General features: G+C 41.6%; 1 pseudogene; it reads left to right on the forward strand.

Annotated features, from left to right (window-relative positions):
- Positions 1-218: 218 nt before the first annotated feature.
- On the forward strand, positions 219-2,305 carry LOC117979365 (guanine nucleotide-binding protein G(q) subunit alpha-like; annotated as a pseudogene).
- Positions 2,306-6,690: the final 4,385 nt, after the last annotated feature.

The raw sequence follows: 6,690 nt of genomic DNA on the forward strand, positions 1-6,690 counted from the left end.
CCCGCCTCCCGCGCCCGCCTCCCGCGCCCGCCTCCCGCGCCCGCCTCCCGCGCCCGCCTCCCGCGCCCGCCTCCCGCGCCCGCCTCCCGCGCCCGCCTCCCGCGCCCGCCTCCCGCGCCCGCCTCCCGCGCCCGCCTCCCGCGCCCGCCTCCCGCGCCCGCCTCCCGCGCCCGCCTCGCTTCTCCCGTCGACCCAGACCATCCGCTTCCACCGCGCCCCCGGCCCACCTGGTGGCCCCGGCCCTGGCCGCCGCCCCCGCGGCGGTTCCCGGAGCTCGTCCCGGACGCGCGCCCAGGCGGCGGGGGCTCGGCAGCCACCGCTGCCTCGGGGGAGCGATGGCGGGAAGGCGTGTGTGCGCGCTGTGAGCAGGGGGTGCCGGCGGGGCTGCAGCGGAGGCACTTTGGAAGAATGACTCTGGAGTCCATCATGGCGTGCTGCCTGAGCGAGGAGGCCAAGGAAGCCCGGCGGATCAACGACGAGATCGAGCGGCAGCTCCGCAGGGACAAGCGGGACGCCCGCCGGGAGCTCAAGCTGCTGCTGCTCCGGACAGGAGAGAGTGGCAAGAGTACCTTTATCAAGCAGCTGAGAATCATCCATGGGTCAGGATACTCTGATGAAGATAAAAGGGGCTTCACCAAGCTGGTGTATCAGAACATCTTCACGGCCATGCAGGCCATGATCAGAGCCATGGACTCACTCAAGATCCCATACAAGTATGAGCTCATGCACAATTAGTTCGAGAAGTTGATGTGGAGAAGGGGTCTGCTTTTGAGAATCCATATGTAGATGCAATAAAGAGTTTATGGAATGATCCTGGAATCCAGGAATGCTATGATAGACGACGAGAATATCAATTATCTGACTCTACCAAATACTATCTTAATGACTTGGACCGCGTAGCTGACCCTGGCTACGCAACAAGATGTGCTTAGAGTTCGAGTCCCCACCACAGGGATCGTCGAATACCCCTTTGACTTACAAAGTGTCATTTTCAGAATGTTCGATGTAGGGGGCCAAAGGTCAGAGAGAAGAAAATGGATACACTGCTTTGAAAATGTCACCTCTATCATGTTTCTAGTAGCGCTTAGTGAATATGATCAAGTTCTCGTGGAGTCAGACAATGAGAACCGAATGGAGGAAAGCAAGGCTCTCTTTAGTACAATTATCACGTATCCCTGGTTCCAGAACTCCTCGGTTATTCTGTTGTTAAACAAGAAAGATCTTCCAGAGGAGAAAATCACGTATTCCCATCTAGTCGACTACTTCCCAGAATATGATGGACCCCAGAGAGATGCCCAGGCAGCCCGAGAATTCATTCTGAAGATGTTCGTGGACCTGAACCCAGTGACGAAATTATCTACTCCCACTTCACATGCGCCACAGACACCGAGAATATCCGCTTTGTGTTTGCTGCCATCAAGGACACCATCCTCCAGTTGAACCTGAAGGATTACAATCTGGTCTAGTTGTGCCTCCTAGACACCCACCCTGCCCTTCCCTGGTGGGCTATTGAAGATACACAAGAGGGACTGTATTTCTGTGGAAAACAATTTGCATAATACTAATTTATTGCTGTCCTGGACTCTGTGTGAGCGTGTCCACAGAGTTTGTAGTAAACATTATGATTTTATTTAAACTATTCAGAGGAAAAACAGAGGATGCTGAAGTACAGTCCCAGCACATTTCCTCTCTATCTTTTTTTTAGGCAAAACCTTGTGACTCAATGTATTTTAAATTCTCAGTCATGCACTCACAAAGATAAGACTTGTTTCTTTCTCTCTCTCTCTTTCCCTCTTTTTCTTTTCTATGGAGCAAAACAAAGCTGATTTCCCTTTTTTTCCCCCTAATTCATACTTCCCTCCTGATTTTTTTCCCAGGTTACAATGGCCTTTATCCTAGTTCCATTCTTGGTCAAGTTTTTCTCTCAAATGTTACAGTCAGGACACATCGTTCGATGTAAGCCATCATCAGCTTAATATAAGTTTTTAGTTTTTGCTGAAGGATTATATGTATTAATACTATGGTTTTAAATGTGTTGCTCTGGATACACACATAGTTTCTTTTTTAATAGAATATACTGTCTTGTCTCACTTTGGACTGGGACAATGGATGCCCGTCTAACAGTTAAGTGTCATTTCTTTTAGATGTTTGCCTTCAGCCATAGCTTGATTGCTCAGAGAAATATGCAGAAGGCAGGATCAAAGACACGCAGGAGTCCTTTCTTTTGAAATGCCACGTGCCATTGTCTTTCCTCCCTTCTTTGCTTCTTTTTCTTACCCTCTCTTTCAATTGCAGATGCCAAAAAAGATGCCAACACACACTACATTACCCTAATGGCTGCTACCCAGAAACTTTTTAGAGGTTGTTCTTAATCTTTTATTGTTGTTGTTCGAGCTTTTCCTTTCTTTTTTTTTCCTTAGTGTTTGGGCCACAATTTTAAAATGACTTTTTGTCAAATAAAATGAATAAGAACTGAAAAAATAAAAGCTGGTATCTTAAAATGTTAGCGAGTAAGACTGTGAAGCCTAAAATGACTGGCTGAGAATGAACCAGAAATGCCAATTGCCAAACAGTTGTAACTGTAAATTTGATTCTCACGGTCCATTCTTTTCTTTGTCCTTAAGATGACGTTGTTAGTGTTCACGTCCCATGTTCAGTGTCCAAACCGGCAATGTAAAAAGTATCTTGTGAGGTTTAACAGGAAATCTGTTTATGTCTCTTTATTTGAAACCAGTTTTACTCTCAATGGTTCTTTAAGTTCAATTAAGTCAGCCAGGAACATTGGTTGATGGTATTATTCTGACACCTTTAATTTCCTAAGTCTGAAGTTCCTGCTAGTTTACCACCTTCAAGATCTTCTTGAACTGGTAACTGATTAGGTTGAACTTACAGAAGATTTGTGGACTTAAAAGTAACCTCTCAATGTTCTATAGAACATGTATTTGTGTAACTGAACCTACCAAGAGAAATGTTTGGAATTCTATATGTGCAATTTTTCAACAAATGCAAAAAAAATACAGCACATGTATTGACAAGCTTCTGTCAAGCAGCTTGAGTTGAAATTTGATTTAAGAAAATAAATCATGATTGTTTAAAGCTGCTGGGACGTCAGAATTAGGCCATGATACTGGTCTCATTTTAACTATAGTGCTATTTGGCACTAGTCTAAACCTTCCATATAAATCACTGTTTTGGAACAACAAAATGGGGAGGGAGAAAAATCACGGCCTGTTAGATGAGTACCAAAACCACCAAACAGTACTGAGATGTTCTCATCCTTGATTCTCCCAGCCTCAAACAACACAGGTTACTTTTTTTTCCCCTTGCTCAGAAAGCACCTGTAATTTAACAAACAGACTGCCTGCAGGTATAGTGCAATTACAAATGCTGTAATCATTGTATGCACATCTCTCTTGATATTGCAGCATCCATACTGGCTTTGTAATCATTAATTTTTTGGCAGATTGAATGTGCTATATCGATATGTATCTATGTAATTGTATGTCTATAGCTAATTCACATTTTGAATAATGTTATTTTATTTACTTTTTTAAGGGAGGAGAATGTAAATTTCTCAGTTTATTTCTGACTAGGGATATTTTCTTTCTATTTAGAAAAGAAGAAAAAAAAACCTTACTGTCATACAGAGCGGTACTAGCGTCATGCTGTATAAAATCATTTGGACATTCCTGAGTAGAGGTATACTGATTATAAGACCCAAAGGTAATTTCATAGCAAAATACATAAAATCAGTCAGAGCTTTTATACAAACATGGAAACCAACTTAGTGGAACTTTTGCTGTTTGATCTAGGATTGGAATATGAGCTTTTATACAATTCATATTCTTATTTGGCAAATGCACAGTTTAGTTTTACCTCTCTGATGGCCTTTACTAGAAAGGCAGTTTTAGAAGCTATTGTGATCCACTAAGGAAATGTTTTAACAGCTAGAGACCACTGCTTGCCTGAAAGGGCATTCTTAAATTTGGTGCATCAAAAAAAAAAAAAAATTAAACAACAACATTTGACGGCCTACATTGTGTATAGAGAAAACCTCATCACAAGATCATAAGTGTCACGGTTTTAGGGAATCAAGATATTCTATTTAATAGAGCTATAGTAGATGTAGTCAATTAAACCTGATCTCAAAGCTTGAAGAAGCTCAGCAAAACAGGGAAAGATTGTTATATTTGTCATTATGAAATTGGGATGGAATTTGCTATGCAGAATTGAGGTTTGTGGCTTCACTGTTCCTGTAGGGTGCATGACAAGATCCCTTCTCTTGAGAAAGGACAAAATTGATCACCCTAGCAGCAGTGATGCATAGAAACCTAATTTTAGCCACACCAGTCAATCGAAGCTAAAGGATTTTCTTTTTTGTTTCTTTGGGGTTTTATTGAAGGGGCTAGGGGCGGGATGGGATTCTTTTCAGTTTTGTATAAAAACAAAGTTTACTCATGCTTTATATTATATTGTGATTGCAAGCGTTATAAGCGTGTGCCACTGGCCTCCTATTGTTGATGCTTAGGTAATGGAGGCCTGTGGTGAGTTTTATGGTGACTTGGGCATGTCTTATTGAAAAACAAAAACATAAAACACAGAAACTTTTCTTCTGCATACCAAGGCAAGCAGCCATTTCATGACTGACTTAACACATTGCAGTGTAGCAGTTTACAGATGATTTTTCCCTTTTTGCATGACATGGCAGTTCTAACCCCCAGAGAATTCCTTATTTGTAAATTGGAAGTTTCTACTGTGCCTTACAGAGCTTAAATTCAGAAGTTTGTGCCTCATATCTGAAACAAAGGGAAATAACACACCCATTCAAAAGTAAATAAATCTCCTAGAAGTTCTTGTTTTTAACATTTCCATATAAAAAGCCCTGTTGAATGTCATGAATAGACTGGAAAAAAAAATTTTAGGAACCTGCATATGTTGTTTACTAGCAGATGACAACTACAAAAGGAATTTGAAGAACACGTGAAACTTGTATTTTTTTTTTGGTAGATTAACTAGCAGGCCTATTTTAAAAAGGTAATTCAGCTAAAGGGCAATTTACTTTTTTGTACTTCAGACTATCTTGATTGTCAAAGTGTACGAACTGTAATTTTAAAATTTATACTTCCACATGATTGTAAATTTTAGTTGTCTTAACTTAGGAATTGGTGAAAAGCTATTTATGCTGGATTTGGGTCAAAATGACTTATTTGCAAAAAAAAAAATAATAATGGGAAGAAAGGGCTGCATAATGAAAGAAAAAAAAAAAGCTTCATCACATACTGAGGACTTTCCAAGTCACCTGGTACATGGTAAGTGCTTGACATAGGGTAGCTGTTACAATTGTTGTCGATATTAGTATATTACAGTAAAAAACTTGCTTTAATTCTCATATTAGCTGAACAGCATAAAGGGTAAGATGATTTGGTAGTCATGCTGACAAATTGCTTTCCAGCAGTGGGAAGGGAGGCTGCAGGAACAGCAGAGAACAATTCGGGACAAGAAGAAAACAGCAGGGTGCACCAGACTTAGTAATCCCCTAAAACCAAAGGGAAAGCCGCCCGCTCCCGCGCAGTAAAACTAGGAGTATCCAGGAATGAACAAACCCGAAAAGAACGTGAGCTGTTTTCCAAAACGGAGACCTCCTCAGAGGATGAGGCCGGGCATTTCCTGGGACAGCCTGTGTAAGGCCACGTGCCCCTTGCCCTAACAACTCACTGTAGTACTCTTCATAGACACATCTTGCAGCATTTCTCTTAATACTATGCTTGTTTTTCTTTTTAAGCCACCACAAGCCATAGTGATAGGTTTGCCCTTTGGTACAAAAGGTGCATTAAAACTGGTGGAAAAGGCTTATTGCATTCCGGATAACCTGTGTGCATACTTTATGAAATCTCTTGTGTGGGGAAAAAAATGCTTTTTACAATTTGACCTAATTATATGCATTGTAAAATAAACACCATTATTTCAAACAAAACACCTATCTTTTTACAATATGTTTTATTTCTGTTTGAATTCTGTTGTTACAATGTTAGTGTTTTAAAATGTGATCGAAAATATAATGCTTCTAAGGAGGAAAGCCAGTGGAATGAATGTTTAAAAGATCTTCATGTGTTTACGGTCTGCAGAAGGATTTTTGTGATGAGAGGATTTTTGAAAAATCTAGAGAAGTAGCATATGGAAAATTATAATGTGTTTGTGTGTATATGTGTGTGTGTGTTTTACAAAGATTTCTGCTCTGTTTTTAGCTAGAAACTCTAAAAACTAAAATAATAACAAAGAAAAATAAATAAAAGAGAGACAGAAGTGTCTGGATTCCTGTTTCCTGGTTACCCTGCCATGGTAGACATTCTTTCATGATCATGATGCTTCTTGTCAACACTGTTTTGAGCAGCACCAGAAAGTGACTTTGTCCATTAGGACTCAGGTACTAATTAGTCGGCCAACTCTCAAGTATAAGAATAGCCAGCCAGGCGCGGTGGCTCACACCTGTAATCCCAGCACTTTGGGAGGCCGAGGCAGGCAGCTCACCTGAGGTCAGGAGTTCAAGACCAGCCTGACCAACATGGAGAAACCCCATCTCTACCAAAAATACAAAATTAGCCGGGTGTGGTAGTGGGCACCTGTAATCCCAGCTACTTGGAGAGCTGAGGCAGGAGAATCACTTGAACCCTGGAGGCGGAGGTTGCAGTG

The sequence above is a fragment of the Pan paniscus genome, chromosome 13 (assembly GCF_029289425.2).
Source record: "Pan paniscus chromosome 13, NHGRI_mPanPan1-v2.0_pri, whole genome shotgun sequence".
Taxonomy (NCBI): Eukaryota; Metazoa; Chordata; class Mammalia; order Primates; family Hominidae; genus Pan; species Pan paniscus.